The sequence below is a fragment of the Salvia splendens genome, chromosome 4, assembly GCF_004379255.2.
Source record: "Salvia splendens isolate huo1 chromosome 4, SspV2, whole genome shotgun sequence".
NCBI classification, from domain to species: domain Eukaryota; kingdom Viridiplantae; phylum Streptophyta; class Magnoliopsida; order Lamiales; family Lamiaceae; genus Salvia; species Salvia splendens.
The window spans coordinates 24,954,082-24,970,121 of record NC_056035.1 but is presented as its reverse complement, the minus strand read 5'-3'; the positions used below and the strand labels follow the sequence as shown (position 1 = coordinate 24,970,121).

The 16,040-nt window shown below is 35.9% G+C and overlaps 2 long non-coding RNA genes and 1 pseudogene across 9 annotated transcripts; all 3 read left to right on the top strand.

The window, feature by feature from the left end:
• The first annotated feature begins 1,045 nt into the window (after positions 1-1,045).
• LOC121799218 lies at positions 1,046-8,160 on the top strand (annotated as a pseudogene).
• A 540-nt stretch (positions 8,161-8,700) lies between these two features.
• LOC121799219 lies at positions 8,701-11,898 on the top strand. 4 transcript variants are annotated; one of them, XR_006050194.1, is made up of 11 exons: positions 8,701-8,836; positions 9,135-9,222; positions 9,303-9,419; positions 9,521-9,557; positions 9,980-10,046; positions 10,147-10,350; positions 10,520-10,559; positions 10,643-10,769; positions 10,853-11,067; positions 11,206-11,479; positions 11,790-11,892. It is a non-coding gene; the product is annotated as an uncharacterized LOC121799219 (long non-coding RNA). The 4 variants fall into 4 exon arrangements; XR_006050192.1 differs by having other exon boundaries at positions 10,520-10,769; positions 11,790-11,898; XR_006050193.1 differs by having other exon boundaries at positions 10,520-10,769; positions 10,836-11,067.
• A 542-nt stretch (positions 11,899-12,440) lies between these two features.
• Positions 12,441-15,540, top strand: LOC121799222. 5 transcript variants are annotated; one of them, XR_006050200.1, is made up of 11 exons: positions 12,441-12,576; positions 12,875-12,962; positions 13,043-13,159; positions 13,261-13,297; positions 13,721-13,787; positions 13,888-14,091; positions 14,261-14,300; positions 14,384-14,510; positions 14,594-14,716; positions 14,855-15,109; positions 15,438-15,540. It is a non-coding gene; the product is annotated as an uncharacterized LOC121799222 (long non-coding RNA). The 5 variants fall into 5 exon arrangements; XR_006050203.1 differs by having other exon boundaries at positions 13,888-14,159; XR_006050199.1 differs by having other exon boundaries at positions 14,261-14,510.
• The last annotated feature ends 500 nt before the right edge of the window (positions 15,541-16,040 follow it).

Here is a 16,040-nt window from a genome sequence, read left to right as displayed (position 1 = left end):
CGCTATTTAGTTTTGAAATTTTACTGGCTCAGTCCACAAATAATAAGTACTCTATCTGTTGCCATTACTTGGCCTGTTTTACCATTACTTGGCATAAGTTGACCTGCTCGAATTTTAAAAAAAATAGGTGGAAAAAGTTAGTAGGATGGCATAAGTTGACTGGCTCTAATTTTAAAAAAAATAGGTGGAAAAAGTTAGTGGGAGGTGAGTTCTACATTTTATAGTATTAGTTTATAACAAAATTGAGAATGATGAGTGAGTGGAAAATGATGTTCATTCCCAAAATTAGTACTCTCTCGGTCTCACCACAAGTGATCAACTTTACATTTTGAGTTGTCCCTCCACAAGTGATCAATTTCTTTTTTTAGCTAAAAACAAAACATCAACCATCTCTTACTTTATTCTCTCTTTCTCTCTCTTACTTTATTCTCTCACATACTTTATACACTCTACTTTAACTCAATACATATTATTTTGTTAATTCCCGTGTCCAAAAGAAATCCATCACTTATAATGGGACGGAGGGAGTAAAAAGTAAATATGACAAGTGCTGTCAGATGGATCAAAAAGGAAACTTGTGACAAATAATGGTGGAAGGAGATAGTACATTTTTCCGTTTTGGGATGTCTACCCATAAAAACACACTTTTTTTTTGGTAAGTGTTCCTACACCTGACGGGGTAGCATTCGTCACCATTTTAGAATCACTTTTCGTGCTATATTATTGAATATTTGCATATTGAATGATAAATATTATCCCTACTTAAATATAATTAACTATAAAAATTTAAAATAAGGATAACATATATTTGAGATATTCATTTATTACAAAATTGATAATCATAACTAATATTTTAATAGTTACTATATGTTACTACAATATTTTTTTTTTTATTCATAATTATACTAATAATGTTAAATAAGAATGAAAATTATTATGAAAAAGAGAAACGAATGGAGCTGCGTTTCATGTCTACATTTTTGCGTTTTCTCCACATACAATACGCCAATCTTCAAGTTTTCAACGGTTGGAAATCTAATTCAAATTTGAAAATCTAATTCAATTTTGAAACCTAATTCATCCCCCAAACCGAGAGAGAGAGACGACTGCACAATTGGGAGAAAACTATTACGCTCGAGGTCGCTCCAAAATCCAAGAAAGGGAAGGAATTCCTCCGGATCAGCAGCGTCTGATCTTTGATGGCCGGCCGCTCGCCGATTACAATACCCAGAAAGAATCGAAGTTGCATTTGGTTTTGAGGCTTTGTGGAGGAATAATCGAGCCTTCCTTGATGATCTGAGGCAAATGTTATGCCCGCCTGCATCCTCGTGCTGTTAACTGCAGAAAGAAGTGTGGGCACAGTACCAGTTGAGGCCTAAGAAGAAGATCAAGCATCCAGTGTTCTGCAAATTATCAACGGTTCCCCTGAATTTTACTCCATTTTCAACTGCTTTTATTGGCATATCTCTATCTGCTCGAAAATATCCACCCCTCTTTCTCCCCTGCTATGGTAATTAAGCAGTTCGTTGGTTGCTAGTTGGAGTTGCGTAGTTGGGGGATTGAAGAAATTCGAGTTGAGATAATTGCTCTCCGGTTGGATGGGGATTTGCCGGCGGCGAGATGAGTGCGTCTAGATTTATTAAGTGCGTGACAGTGACCGTGAGCGATGGGGCTGTAGGTAAAACATGTCTGCTCCTTTCTTGCACTAGCAACAATTTTCTAACGGATTATGTCCCTACTGTTTTCGATAATTTTAGTGCCAATGTCGTAGTGGATGGTAGCACTGTTAATCTGGGATTGTGGGAAACTACGGGTCAAGAGGATTACAATAGATTTAGACCATTGAGCTACCGTGGGACTGATGTCGTTATACTCGCCTTCTCTCTTAATAGCAAGGCCAGTTACGGGAATGTCTCCATGAAGTGGATATCTGAATAAAGGTATTATGCTCACGGAGTTCCAATAATCGTTGTGAGGACAAAACTCGATCTTCGAGAGGATAAGCAGTTCTCCGTGGACCACCTTAGAGCAGTGCCCATCACAACAGCACAGGGAGATGACTTGAAGGAATCCATTGGAGCTGCTGCTTACATTTAATGTAGTGCTAAGACACAACAGAATGTGAAGGCTGTCTTTGATGCAGTGAAAAAGCATGCAGCATATTATAATTGGCAAAGAGGATTCACATCAATTATTAAACAGTTTCTCTTGTTGTTTTGAAGACCGATCCGGATTATTTTTGGGGAAATTTTTGGATGCTTGGAGAGGGAGGGAGTGTTGTATATGGTGTCTAGACCCCACCAAACTATTCCATCCGTCCTCTTCTCAATTTATTCCTTTGCATCTCACTCTCTCTCACTCAACCATCACTCAAGCTACCATCAAAGTACATAAGATCTGAGCCTACATATCCCACAGCCCGACCCGCCTACTACGATCCGGTAACTTCCATCTTCATTGTCAACTCCTCCTCTCTGTATTTTTTTCCAAATGTTGAGAATGCTTGTGTAATGCTTGAGTCTTTAACTGTTGTGGAGTTGTATCTCAATTCAATTGACAATGGTTTTTTAAAGAGATCCACTTACTCCGAAGTTGACTTTACCGATTATGTGTGTTGAATGTGAGTGTGCAGTGCGGCAATTGAGTTTCTGATTATTGCATATTTTTTTTATCGATGCTGCTATGAGAATAAATTCTACCTATACATTGATATTCAAAGTTGCAGTTCTTGATCTTTTACGAATTAGGTCGAGCTGATTTAAAGTGATCCATGTGAGGTTTAACTCACATTAGGTAGTGGTCTACTAGATTATGGTGAAATTCATGATTCATATTTTTTTACAGGTTTCCATTGAACTAGTAGAATGGATATGAAGCAAACCACTTGCGGATCTTTGCTGCAGCAACTGCAGGTAATTCCTCATTAAAGACTAATTTGGGATCTTTGCTGAGTCTTAAAGCTCTAGATGTAATAGTAATGCGGTAATCATTTCAAGCTAGTGGCATGTGTAAAATTATTCTCGCTAAAGAGTATCTCAATTAGTAAATTTTATAATGTTTGGTTTCTGTACTTTTTTGCAGCCTGACAAGACGTCAGGAACGAACAAGGAACAGCTTCAAGGTATAGCTCCTGCACTGGATAAACTATGGAAACAAAAGGATGAGAAGATAAAAGAGTATTCTGATGTTCAATCTCAAATACAGAACATATCAGCGGAGGTTGCTGGAACTAGTGTCCAGGTTGAGAATATCACAGTTGATGAGGCCAATCTATCCATGAAAAAATTAGATAGAGTTTAATGCCCAGCTTCAAGATCTTCAAAAGGAAAAGGTGACTACTTTTTTTCATTCTGAGTTTGTTAAAAGCTTTTGGACTATCTCTCTACAGTCTAAACAGTGAACTGTTCTTGGCATGTCTTTCTTGGTTTTCTAAATTGACAGGCTGCACAAGGTTATAGACATGTCAGCACAGTCCACGATCTTTGTACTGTCCTTGCCACGGACTTCTTTACTACTGTCACAGAAATCATCTAAGCCTGAATAACGCCACTGGTGTTCACCCAAAAAGCATCTCTGTGCTGTCCTTCTCCTGGTGATTTTTCAGAACAATCATTAAAGAAGGTATGCTATGGTTTCCTTGAACAAGAGTCCACAACTTAATCCAGGTTTTTCTTGATTTTATGCAGAATATATTGTTGGTGTTAATATAGTGACCAAGTAATTGATGTTGCCTGCACAACATTTTTGAATTTTGCAGGTTATCACCGATGTAAACATTACTGTGGGAAAAAAAGAAAAAAAAGGAAAAAAGGAAAAAAAGGAATAAAAAAGAAAAAAAAAACGGCAACCTTGGTAGGGATCCGAGAACCCTTCATAAAAAAAAGGAAGGAAAAAAAAGAAAAAAAAACATTGCTGTTGCAATTGAAGCTATTCAACCACTGGACAACTTTGGTATGGATCTGAGAACCCATTTTCCGGTCAGATGTTGCTTCTTATTGCCTCTACTATTGGTTAGTCCAGTATTGTGTTGTATTAAATTTTAAAATTTTAAATTACAATGCCCCATAAAAATGATAATAGATGTGCTTTGAGTAGTTATTTGACTTTTTCATTCCAGGGGATTATCATTGATGTGTAAATTGTACAACTATAATATTTAGGTTTTGCGATTATTTCCTTTTCTAGTGGTAATTGGAATAGAGCCGACACCCAAAAGCCCTTAGAGTTAATAAGATATAATCTCAGTCCAGTCACTCTTGAACTTGTAAATGCATCTGTGAGTTTTGATTAACATGAGCTTGATTTTTGCTGACGATGTGCAGGAGAAATTGTAGGAGAAGAAACCTACTTCAACGGAGGCCCTTACCCAAACTCTTCAGGCAATGCCTAAGTCCAGATGCTTGAGTGTAAATGACACTGTTGAAGGCATGATTTTCCTTTATTTCATTTCTGAACTGTTATTTAACCTCTGCATAATATCATTTCCTTGTACTTAGAAATCGTATCTTGTTTGCTTTCTAGCCTTTTCTCCAACACTTTCCCGTTTTTTAATTTTTTATTGTCTTCTATCATTGCAGTGTGTTCTAGGTTAACTTTTATTATTTTGGACATTTTAAGTAATTGCATATTCACAAATTTTCATTTATTTGCCTCAATCATTGACATCAAGATGTACACGCCTCCTTGTGCTGCATTCTCGGGCACTGGAATTACCGGTCATAATTGCAAAAGATATGAATATATTTTCTGGTAGTTTCAGTTACCTACATGGAAATATGTTCTGAAATTACCACAAAATCCAAAATCACCTAATTCGGCTGACCTATTGTTTGATCCAATAGATTAAATACATGGTTACTCGAGGAACGAAAGAAGATGTGGTATTTATTATGGTTCGTAATGAGAGAGTTCTTTCTACAGGTTTACTGATTATTAGTTTTCTTGCAGACATGAAGGTGGAAGTGAAAAACAAAGTTCGTTTTGTAAGATCGATGAGGTTGAGCTGTGTTACATTCTGTATTGAAACAGTAACAGAGAAACCATACTTAAGGTTCACGAGGAATATGTTCCCATATGCTTGGAGGTTAGTTAGTAGCATAATGTGTTCTCTCAACCGTCCATATTTATTTTTGGATTTTTTTCAATCAATTATTTCTTTCGCACTTGATATTGATTATTTAATCTATCTCAGAATCATATTGTTTGAATTCAGTAGCTTCGTTGTAAATAACTTTATATCTCACTTCTAGATTTTGCTTAGCTATATGTACATTGTTGCAAAACGCATGAACTACTTTTTGTGTTGAGCTACCATTCAAATTTTGTAATTTATCGTTTTATTATGATGGGTCATCAGCAACTCTTTGTGTTCTCTAAATTGATCTGCATGGATTATCAGGCCCTTAATGATGGAACACCTGATGTGAGGAATGCAGCTTTCTCAGCTTTGGCGGCTATTTCCAAGGTAATTATTTCAAGATTTTCCATCTACGTCTCATTATTTTTAAATTTCCAATTTATCTGTTTTGACATCTATGTTTTTAGATGGTTGGCATGAGACCTTTGGAAAAGTCTCCAGAAAAATCTGGATGATGTCAGACAAAAGAAGTATCTGAAATGATTGGGGGTCGACGGGGGATCCTTATGCTCTTCCAAAGTCAGGTTTGGCTTCTGATTTTGTTATATAATGGGTAACTGAATTATAGGTATATTTGATGTTTTTTTATAGGAATATGTTTTAACCTTTGTCATTATACTCTCAGGTGTTGTTCAACCTTCTTGAGCAGTTTTGACTACGAGGTAAATTTTCTACGTAGCAAATTTGTCCTCATTATTTTGGAATGAGCTCATTGCGAAGTACTACTATGATTTGACTATAATCTGAAACAGAGAAGAGATCATGAAATTTATAATCATTTTCTTTTATCTTCTGACATACAAATGGGACGAAATTGATTGGTATCTTGGGGCCTAACGGGTAACTTTGAAACTACATTCTATGATCTTAAATGTTCATGATTTCTTTAGGCTGTTCAGTAGCCTTCGATATAGTTATGTATGAAATCTTTGATTATATGGAGAGCTTAGTCCTTTTATGAGTTTTTGTCCGTGATTCCATATGCTTCTTCTCCTTCTCCTGAAATTATTGCTTATGTAAGTCATGCCAGATAGCACTGTCTATGGGGTATGATGTGGAATTCATGATTCATCTTTTTTTACAGTTTCCTCTGAACTAGTAGAATGGATATGAAGCAAACCACTTGCGGATCTTTGCTGCAGCAACTGCAGGTAATTCCTCATTAAAGGCTAATTTGGGATCTTTGCTGAGTGTTTCAGTTTCCCTCGAGTTGTTGCATTCTGTCACAGAAATGAATCTTTTTTCCTGCAGCAAATTTGGGATAAAGTTTGTGAAAATTACGAAGAGCGGGACAAAATTCTTCTTCAATTGGATCAGGAGTGCTTGGATGTGTACAAGAGAAAAGTTGACCTGACATTGAAATCTAGAGCCCACCTTCTTCAGACACTGGCAGATGCTAGAGTTGAACTCACCAATCTATTATCAGCTTTTGGAGAAAAGAATTATGTCGGAATTGTAAGTGATGGGCCTCATGGTGTTCGATAATGACATTTTCTTAAAGCTCTAGATGTTATAGTAATGCGGTAATCATTTCAAGCTAGTGGCATAAGTGTAAAATTGTTCTTGCTAAAGAGTATCTCAATTAGTAAATTTTATAATGTTTGGTTTCTGTACTTTTTTGCAGCCTGACAAGACGTCAGGAATGAACAAGGAACAGCTTAAAGGTATAGCTCCTGCACTGGATAAACTATGGAAACAAAAGGATGGGAAGATAAAAGAGTATTCTGATGTTCAATCTCAAATACAGAACATATCTGCGGAGATTGCTGGAACTAGTGTCCAGGTTGAGAATATCACAGTTGATGGAGGCCAATCTATCCATGAAAAAATTAGATAGAGTTTAATGCCCAGCTTCAAGATCTTCAAAAGGAAAAGGTGTCTACTTTTTTTCATGCTGAGTTTGTTAAAAGCTTTCGGACTATCTCTCTAAAGTCTAAACAGTGAACTGTTCTTGGCAGGTCTTTCTTGGTTTTTTAAATTGACAGGCTGCACAAGGTTATTGACTTGTCAGCACAGTTCACGATCTTTGTGCTGTCCTCGCCACGGACTTCTTTACTACTGTCACAGAAGTGCAACTAAGCCTGAATGACGCCACTGGCGTTCACTCAAAAAGCATCTTTGTGCTGTCCTTGCTCCTAGTGATTTTTCAGAACTTTGTCGAACATTAAAGAAGGTATGCTATGGTTTCCTTGAACACAAGTCCACAACTTAATCCAGGTTTTTCTTGATTTTATGCAGAATATATATTGTTGGTGTAAATATAGTGACCAAGTAATTGATGTTGCCTGCACAACATTTTTGAATTTTGCAGGTTATCACCGATGTAAACATTACTGTGGGAAAATAAAGAAAAAAAATGGAAAAAAAAAAGAAAAAAAGGAAAAAAAAAAAATAAAAAAGGAATAAAAAGGGCATCCTTGGTAGGGATTTGAGAACCCTTCATAAAAACAAGGAAAAAAAAGGAAAAAAAAAAGAAAAAAAAACATTGCTGTTGCAGTTGAAGCTATTCAAGCATTGGGCAACTTTGCTATGGATCTGAGAACCCATTTTTCGGCAAGATGTCGCTTCTTATTGCCTCTACTATTGGTTAGTCCAGTATTGTGTTATATTAATTTGCAAATTACAATGCCCCTTAAAATAATAGTAGATGTGTTTTGAGTAGTTATTTGACTTTTTCATTCCAGGGGATTATCGTTGATGTGTAAATTGTTCAACTGTAATATTTAGGTTTTGCGACATATTTAGGTTTTGCGATTATTTCCTTTTCTAGTGGTAATTGGAATAGAGCCGACACCCAAAAGCCCTTAGAGTTAATAAGATATAATCTCAGTCCAGTCACTCTTGAACTTGTAAATGCATCTGTGAGTTTTGATTATTGCTTAACATGAGCTTGATTTTTGCTGACAATGTGCAGGAGAAATTGTAGGAGAAGAAACCTGCTTCAACGGAGGCCCTTACCCAAACTCTTCAGGCAATGCCTAAGTCCAGATGCTTGAGTGTAAATGACACTGTTGAAGGCATGATTTTCCTTTATTTCATTTCTGAACTGTTATTTAACCTCAGCATAATATCATTTCCTTGTGCTTAGAAGTCGTATCTTGTTTGCTTTCTAGCCTTTTCTCCAGCACTTTCCCGTTTTTTAATTTTTTATTGTCTTCTATCATTGCAGTGTGTTCTAGGTTGACTTTTATTATTTTGGACATTTTAAGTAATTGCATATTCACAAATTTTCATTTATTTGCCTCAATCATTGACATCAAGATGTACACGCCTCCTTGTGCTGCATTATTGATCACATGCTATCTAAATGAAGTGTTCTCGGGCACTGGAATTACCGGTCATAAGTTGCATAAGATATGAATGTATTTTCTAGTAGTTTCAGTTACATAGTTGGAAATATGTTCTGAAATTACCACAAAATCACCTAATTCGGCTGACCTATTGTTTGAACCAATAGATTAAATGCATGGTTACTCGAGGAACGAAAGAAGATGTGGTATTTATTATGGTTCGTAATGAGAGAATTCTTTCTCCAGGTTTACTGATTATTAGTCTTCTTGCAGCTATGAAGGTGGAAGTGAAAAACAAAGTTCGTCTTGTAAGATCGATGACGTTGAGCTGTGTTACATTCTGTATTGAAACAGTAACAGAGCGACCATACTTAAGGTTCACGAGGAATATGTTCCCATATGCATGGAGGTTAGTTAGTAGCTTAATGTGTTCTCTCAACCATGCATATTTATTTTTGGATTTTTTAACCAATTATTTCGTTCGCACTTGATATTGATTGTTGAATCTATAATATATATCAGAATCATATTGTTTGAATTCAGTAGCTCCGTTGCAAATAACTTTATATCTCACTTCTAGATTTGGCTTAGCTATATGTACATTGTTGCAAAAAGCATGAACTGCTTTTTGTGTTGAGCTACCATTCAAATTGTATAATTTATCTTTTTATTATGATGGGTCATCAGCAACTCTTTGTATTCTCTAGATTGATCTGCATGGATTATCAGTCCCTTAATGATGGAACACCTGATGTGAGGAATGCAGCTTTCTCAGCTTTGGCGGCTATTTCCAAGGTAATTATTTCAAGATTTTCCATCTACGTCTCATTATTTTTAAATTTCCAATTTATCTGTTTTGACATTTATGTTTTTAGATGGTTGGCATGAGACCTTTGGAAAAGTCTCCAGAAAAATCTGGATGATGTCAGACAAAAGAAGTATCTGAAATGATTGGGGGTCGACGGGGGATCCTTATGCTCTTCCAAACTCAGGTTTGGCTTCTGATTTTGTTATATAATGGGTAACTGAATTATAGGTATATTTGATGTTTTTTTATAGGAATAAGTTTTAACCTTTGTCATTATACTCTCAGGTGTTGTTCAACCTTCTAGAGCAGTTTTGACTACGAGGTAAATTTTCTACGTAGCTAATTTGTCCTCTTTATTGTGGAATGAGCTCGTTGCGAAGTACTACTATGATTTGACTATAATCTGAAACAGAGAAGAGATCATGAAATTTATAATCATTTTCTTTTATCTTCTGACATACAAATGGGACGAAATTGATTGGTATCTTGGGGCCTAACGGGTAACTTTGAAACTACATTCTATGATCTTAAATGTTCATGATTTCTTTAGGCTGTTCAGTAGCCTTCGATATAGTTATGTATGAAATCTTTGATTATATGGAGAGCTTAGTCCTTTTATGAGTTTTTGTCTGTGATTCCATATGCTTCTTCTCCTTCTCCTGAAATCATTGCTGATCTAAGTCATGCCAGATAGCACTGTCTATGGGGTATGATGTGGAATTCATGATTCATCTTTTTTTACAGTTTCCTCTGAACTAGTAGAATGGATATGAAGCAAACCACTTGCGGATCTTTGCTGCAGCAACTGCAGGTAATTCCTCATTAAAGGCTAATTTGGGATCTTTGCTGAGTGTTTCAGTTTCCCTCGAGTTGTTGCATTCTGTCACAGAAATGAATCTTTTTTCCTGCAGCAAATTTGGGATAAAGTTTGTGAAAATTACGAAGAGCGGGACAAAATTCTTCTTCAATTGGATCAGGAGTGCTTGGATGTGTACAAGAGAAAAGTTGACCTGACATTGAAATCTAGAGCCCACCTTCTTCAGACACTGGCAGATGCTAGAGTTGAACTCACCAATCTATTATCAGCTTTTGGAGAAAAGAATTATGTCGGAATTGTAAGTGATGGGCCTCATGGTGTTCGATAATGACATTTTCTTAAAGCTCTAGATGTTATAGTAATGCGGTAATCATTTCAAGCTAGTGGCATAAGTGTAAAATTGTTCTTGCTAAAGAGTATCTCAATTAGTAAATTTTATAATGTTTGGTTTCTGTACTTTTTTGCAGCCTGACAAGACGTCAGGAACGAACAAGGAACAGCTTCAAGGTATAGCTCCTGCTTTGGATAAACTATGGAAACAAAAGGATGGGAAGATAAAAGAGTATTCTGATGTTCAATCTCAAATACAGAACATATATGCGGAGATTGCTGGAACTAGTGTCCAGGTTGAGAATATCACAGTTGATGAGGCCAATCTATCCATGAAAAAATTAGATAGAGTTTAATGCCCAGCTTCAAGATCTTCAAAAGGAAAAGGTGTCTACTTTTTTTCATGCTGAGTTTGTTAAACGCTTTCGGACTATCTCTCTAAAGTCTAAACAGTGAACTGTTCTTGGCAGGCCTTTCTTGGTTTTTTAAATTGACAGGCTGCACAAGGTTATTGACTTGTCAGCACAGTTCACGATCTTTGTGCTGTCCTCGCCACGGACTTCTTTACTACTGTCACAGAAGTGCAACTAAGCCTGAATGACGCCACTGGTGTTCACTCAAAAAGCATCTTTTTGCTGTCCTTGCTCCTAGTGATTTTTCAGAACTTTGTCGAACATTAAAGAAGGTATGATATGGTTTCCTTGAACACAAGTTCACAACTTAATCCAGGTTTTTCTTGATTTTATGCAGAATATATATTGTTGGTGTAAATATAGTGACCAAGTAATTGATGTTGCCTGCACAACATTTTTGAATTTTGCAGGTTATCACCGATGTAAACATTACTGTGGGAAAATGAAGAAAAAAAAGGAAAAAAAAGAAAAAAAGGAAAAAAAAAGAAATTAAAAAGGAAAAAAAAGGGGCATCCTTGGTAGGGATCCGAGAACCCTTCATAAAAGCAAGGAAAAAAAAGGAAAAAAAAAAGAAAAAAAAACATTGCTGTTGCAGTTGAAGCTATTCAAGCATTGGGCAACTTTGCTATGGATCTGAGAACCCATTTTTCGGCAAGATGTCGCTTCTTATTGCCTCTACTATTGGTTAGTCCAGTATTGTGTAATATTAATTTGCAAATTACAATGCCCCATAAAATAATAGTAGATGTGTTTTGAGTAGTTATTTGACTTTTTCATTCCAGGGGATTATCGTTGATGTGTAAATTGTACAACTGTAATATTTAGGTTTTGCGATTATTTCCTTTTCTAGTGGTAATTGGAGTAGAGCCGACACCCAAAAGCCCTTAGAGTTAATAAGATATAATCTCAGTCCAGTCACTCTTGAACTTGTAAATGTATCTGTGAGTTTTGATTATTGCTTAACATGAGCTTGATTTTTGCTGACGATGTGCAGGAGAAATTGTAGGAGAAGAAACCTACTTCAACGGAGGCCCTTACCCAAACTCTTCAGGCAATGCCTAAGTCCAGATGCTTGAGTGTATATGACACTGTTGAAGGCATGATTTTCCTTTATTTCATTTCTGAACTGTTATTTAACCTCTGCATAATATCATTTCCTTGTGCTTAGAAGTAGTATCTTGTTTGCTTTCTAGCCTTTTCTCCAGCACTTTCCCTTTTTTTTTAATTTTTTATTGTCTTCTATCATTGCAGTGTGTTCTAGGTTGACTTTTATTATTTAGGACATTTTAACAAATTGCATATTCACAAATTTTCATTTATTTGCCTCAATCATTGACATCAAGATGTACACGCCTCCTTGTGCTGCATTATTGATCACATGCTATCTAAATGAAGTGTTCTCGGGCACTGGAATTACCGGTCATAAGTTGCGTAAGATATGATTGTAATTTCTAGTAGTTTCAGTTACATAGTTGGAAATATGTTCTGAAATTACCACAAAATCACCTAATTCGGCTGACCTATTGTTTGAACCAATAGATTAAATGCATGGTTACTCGAGGAAAGAAAGAAGACGTGGTATTTATTATGGTTCGTAATGAGAGAATTCTTTCTCCAGGTTTACTGATTATTAGTTTTCTTGCAGCTATGAAGGTGGAAGTGAAAAACAAAGTTCGTCTTGTAAGATCGATGACGTTGAGCTGTGTTACATTCTGTATTGAAACAGTAACAGAGCGACCATACTTAAGGTTCGCGAGGAATATGTTCCCATATGCATGGAGGTTAGTTAGTAGCTTAAGGTGTTCTCTCAACCATGCATATTTATTTTTGGATTTTTTAACCAATTATTTCGTTCGCACTTGATATTGATTGTTGAATCTATAATATATCTCAGAATCATATTGTTTGAATTCAGTAGCTCCGTTGTAAATAACTTTATATCTCACTTCTAGATTTGGCTTAGCTATACGTACATTGTTGCAAAAAGCATGAACTGCTTTTTGTGTTGAGCTACCATTCAAATTGTATAATTTATCTTTTTATTATGATGGGTCATCAGCAACTCTTTGTATTCTCTAGATTGATCTGCATGGATTATCAGTCCCTTAATGATGGAACTCCTGATGTGAGGAATGCAGCTTTCTCAGCTTTGGCGGCTATTTCCAAGGTAATTATTTCAAGATTTTCCATCTACGTTTCATTATTTTTAAATTTCCAGTTTATCTGTTTTGACATCTATGTTTTTAGATGGTTGGCATGAGACCTTTGGAAAAGTCTCCAGAAAAATCCGGATGATGTCAGACAAAAGAAGTATCTGAAATGATTGGGGGTCGATGGGGGATCCTTATGCTCTTCCAAACTCAGGTTTGGCTTCTGATTTTGTTATATAATGGGTAACTGAATTATAGGTATATTTGATGTTTTTTTATAGGAATATGTTTTAACCTTTGTCATTATACTCTCAGGTGTGATTCAATCTTCTCGAGGAGTTATGACAACGAGGTAAATTTTCTATATAGCTAATTTGTCCTCATTATTGTGGAATGAGCTCATTGCGAAGTACTACTATGATTTGACTATAATCTGAAACAGAGAAGAGATCATGAAATTTATAATCATTTTCTTTTATCTTCTGACATACAAATGGGACGAAATTGATTGGTAGCTTGGGGCCTAACGGGTAACTTTGAAACTACATTCTATGATCTTAAATGTTCATGATTTCTTTAGGCTGTTCAGTAGCCTTCGTTATAGTCATGTATGAAATCTTTGATTATATGGAGAGCTTAGTCCTTTTATGAGTTTTTGTCCGTGATTCCATATGCACTCTTCTCCTTCTCCTGAAATTATTGCTGATGTAAGTCATGCCAGATAGCACTGTCTATGGGGTATGATGTGGAATTCATGATTCATCTTTTTTTACAGTTTCCTCTGAACTAGTAGAATGGATATGAAGCAAACCACTTGCGGATCTTTGCTGCAGCAACTGCAGGTAATTCCTCATTAAAGGCTAATTTGGGATCTTTGCTTAGTGTTTCAGTTTCCCTCGAGTTGTTGCATTCTGTCGCAGAAATGAATCTTTTTTCCTGCAGCAAATTTTGGATAAATTTGGTGAAAATTACGAAGAGCGGGACAAAATTCTTCTTCAATTGGATCAGGAGTGCTTGGATGTGTACAAGAGAAAAGTTGACCTGACATTGAAATCTAGAGCCCACCTTCTTCAGACACTGGCAGATGCTAGAGTTGAACTCACCAATCTATTATCAGCTTTTGGAGAAAAGAATTATGTCGGAAATGTAAGTGACGGACCTCATGGTGTTCGATAATGACATTTTCTTAAAGCTCTAGAAGTTATAGCAATGCGGTAATCATTTCAAGCTAGTGGCATAAGTGTAAAATTGTTCTTGCTAAAGAGTATCTCAATTAGTAAATTTTATAATGTTTGGTTTCTGTACATTGTTGCAGCCTGACAAGACGTCAGGAACGAACAAGGAACAGCTTCAAGGTATAGCTCCTGCACTGGATAAACTATGGAAACAAAAGGATGGGAAGATAAAAGTGTATTCTGATGTTCAATCTCAAATACAGAACATATCTGCCGAGATTGCTGGAACTAGTGTCCAGGTTAAGAATATCACAGTTGATGAGGCCAATCTATCCATGAAAAAATTAGATAGAGTTTAATGCCCAGCTTCAAGATCTTCAAAAGGAAAAGGTGACTACTTTTTTTCATGCTGAGTTTGTTAAAAGCTTTCGGACTATCTCTTTAAAGTCTAAACAGTGAACTGTTCTTGGCAGGTCTTTCTTGGTTTTTTAAGTTGACAGGCTGCACAAGTTTATTGACTTGTCAGCACAGTTCACGATCTTTGTTCTGTCCTTGCTCCTGGTGATTTTTCAGAACTTTGTCGAACATTAAAGAAGGTATGCTATGGTTTCCTTGAACACAAGTCCACAACTTAATCCAGGTTTTTCTTGATTTTAAGCAGAATATATATTGTTGGTGTAAATATAATGACCAAGTAATTGATGTTGCCTGCACAACATTTTTTAATTTTGCAGGTTATCACCGATGTTAACATTACTGTGGGAAAATAAAGAAAAAAAAGGAAAAAAAAAGAAATAAAAAAGGAAAAAAGGGCATCCTTGGTAGGGATCCGAGAACCCTTCATAAAAAAAAGGAAATACAGGAAGAAAAAAAAAAGAAAAAAAAACATTGCTGTTGCAGTTAAAGCTATTCAAGCATTGGGCAACTTTGCTATGGATCTGAGAACCCATTTTTTGGCAAGATGTCGCTTCTTATTGCCTCTACTATTGGTTAGTCCAGTATTGTATTATATTAATTTGCAAATCACAATGCCCCATAAAATAATAGTAGATGTGTTTTGAGTAGTTATTTGACTTTTTCATTCCAGGGGATTATCGTTGATGTGTAAATTGTACAACTGTAATATTTAGGTTTTGCGACATATTTAGGTTTTGCGATTATTTCCTTTTCTAGTGGTAATTGGAATAGAGCCGACATCCAAAAGCCCTTAGAGTTAATAAGATATAATCTCAGTCCAGTCACTCTTGAACTTGTAAATGCATCTGTGAGCTTTGATTATTGCTTAACATGAGCTTGATTTTTGCTGACAATGTGCAGGAGAAATTGTAGGAGAAGAAACCTACTTCAACTGAGGCCCTTACCCAAACTCTTCAGGCAATGCCTAAGTCCAGATGCTTGAGTGTAAATGACACTGTTGAAGGCATGATTTTCCTTTATTTCATTTCTGAACTGTTGTTTAACCTCTGCATAATATCATTTCCTTGTGCTTAGAAGTAGTATCTTGTTTGCTTTCTAGCCTTTTCTCCAGCACTTTCCCTTTTTTTTAATTTTTTATTGTCTTCTATAATTGCAGTGTGTTCTAGGTTGACTTTTATTATTTTGGACATTTTAAGTAATTGCATATTCACAAATTTTCATTTATTTGCCTCAATCATTGACATCAAGATGTACACGCCTCCTTGTGCTGCATTATTGATCACATGCTATCTAAATGAAGTGTTCTTGGGCACTGGAATTACCGGTCATAAGTTGCATAAGATATGAATGTATTTTCTAGTAGTTTCAGTTACATAGTTGGAAATATGTTCTGAAATTACCACAAAATCACCTAATTCGGCTGACCTATTGTTTGAACCAATAGATTAAATGCATGGTTACTCGAGGAAAGAAAGAAGACGTGGTATTTATTATGGTTCGTAA